Here is a 2551-nt window from a genome sequence, read left to right on the forward strand (position 1 = left end):
GGACAGAGCAGGGGGTAGGAGGTGTTGTTAGGGAGAGAAAACACACACACACACACACACACACACACACGTTCATATAAATAGCTCCAGTTCAAAACTGATGAAACAGCATTCTTCTTTATCTGCTTCCTGGTTCTATCTCCCTTCTCCCATAGTGAGTAACCTGATTTACAAGAACAACAAATTTACTCATTTCTTAAACCTATGCAATTGGTTTCAGAATAAAATAGTCTCAGGAACATTTTCATCTTTAAAACAGTTGAATTTAACATCAGAATCACCAAATCATCTCGCATTATTCAGTAGAAATCACATGTAACAGACTAACAGGTCTCCAGATAGCAACCAGAGGGAATACAGACTGTATACCAGCCAAGACTCAGACTGGACAACTTAGCAAAGGCTGCCATGAGGTTTCTCTGAAGTACCGAGAAAAGGCAAAGTTCAAAACAGAATACTGATGCTTCCATTCTAACTGTGCAAGGACTGTTTAAGCTGTTTTCCTTTTTGGAATCTATCCCGCTTGATGTTTGGCATTTATTCCAGAATAATCCAGTGCAGGCCGGGGAAGAGGGAGGGGAGCTATACAGAACAGGGGTCATAAGTGAATGAGGTGGCAGTTGGGGGCCAGACGGGCATCGGAGTGTTTTTCGTGCTATTTATAGTCTCTGTTTTTGTGGCTCTTTAAAGCTTTTTATAATAAAAAGATTTTTTAGGTGACTTTTTAAAAATGTATTCCTGCCAAATCAGAGTAAGTGTAAGCTTAAATGGCCAGCTCTGACTTCAAAAGCACGAGCTATGTGGCTGTATCATGGATACGCAGGAGGAGAGGGTGTCACCCTAGCTTACCTCTAGAACATTGTCCAAGAAAGTTAAAATTTATTTTGGCAACTTAAGATCCCAGGGTCTTAAAGGCTAGACTATACAGCCAGATTATCCTCCAGTAAATAAAACGGGACAACCTGTGGAAGAAGAGTGACTTTCATTCTCCCTGTCACTTGGCCAACTAACATTGTCAGAAGAGGGAGATTGGAGGATTAAAGTATTCTAATATTTTAGATGTTTCATTTTTCCTCTTGGAATCGGTGGTTTAAATTCTCTTCATAGTCCAGTGTGTTAGACTCTCAGGCCATAGCCCCATCTGCTTGTGAGGTGAGCCATGATTTAATACTACAAACGGTATTATACAAGTCAGCCAAAACCTTGCAAAATTCAATTATGCAAAACACAAAAGCATGAAACATAATCAGGAACTGCAACATTGAGGCAATTTGAGTATGTTTCTGAGAGAAGACGAACCTAAGAAAGGCTTGTCAGGTATCAGGGAAGCTGAACCTTTGAAGAGACTATTGCTTGCAAAAGCAAGCAAATGAATTAAAAATGACACCAGGGAATGATGAAATCTCTATCTAGGAAAAATGCTTCCCCTAGCCTATTCTGTCAACAGCGGTGAAGGGTTAGGAAAAAAAAAAAAAGAACTGTAACTACAACGAAAGAAGGAGTGGGGAAATATTTGACCTTTTTCTTCTCTCTTCCCTTGGGGCAGCAACATGACCAGTCAGGTTTCTGCGTTTGGCCACCAAGCTGGCCAAGTGCTGCCCCTGGGGGTTGGTTTTAACAGGCTCATGCACTGACCCCAAAATAAACAAATACATAAATACATAAATAAATCCCACCCATCCCTCCCACCCCAGAGGACAAATAACCACCGCATTCCTGTGCACGTGCAGTAACAGCATTCAAATAAAAGCGATCATGCTCCCACACGAGAAATGGCCTACAAGTCTTGGGTGAAACAATCGCGTTGAGATTGCATTTAGACCTCTTTCTTGCACATCTTAGCGAAAAAAATGTATGACACGGACGTATTCCCCTCCAGGGACGCCTTGTTGTCGGGACTCCAGTGTTAGATGACGCGCAAACCTCCATTTTTCTGGAGAACTCCTGCTCTTTCGGAAAAAGAAATTCGTGGTGTACTGGGATATGGTACACGTCTGAGATATTTAAAAGTTAAAACTCCAGGAGGAGCAGCTTGCTCTTGCCCTCATCTTACCACACTTGTTCCATACTGGGACAATTACTTCCGCGTGGGCAGAGGACATGTCTCACTGGCTCTAGGACTAGCCCAGCTGGGCAGCAGGACAGCGTGCCCTCTCTAATGGCCAAATTTCTAGACAGGCTGTCTACCACTTTCTCTAAAAAAAAAAAAAGAAAAAGAAAAAAATTCCCCCTCTTTTTGCCCCCCAACTTCACAGAGAACAGAAGGATGCCAAGATTAAGATGCAGGTTTCAGTCTTCAAGATTTCTATCTCAAAAATTCTGGATATCTTGTAAGCCATATGAAGAAAACAGGTAAATTAGGTGGTCTAAGGTTGAACTGTTGGAATTGTTAGAAATTATTTTTCATGTTTAAAAAAAAAAAAAAGAGGTGCCTGGCTGGCTCCGTTGGTAGAGTGTGTGACTTGAGGTTGTGAGTTCCAGGGCCATGCAGGAAGTAGAGATTACTTAAAAAACTGAATCTTTAAAAAAAAAATAATAATTTTACATGAGG

This window comes from Meles meles, chromosome 10 (assembly GCF_922984935.1).
Source record: "Meles meles chromosome 10, mMelMel3.1 paternal haplotype, whole genome shotgun sequence".
Taxonomy (NCBI): domain Eukaryota; kingdom Metazoa; phylum Chordata; class Mammalia; order Carnivora; family Mustelidae; genus Meles; species Meles meles.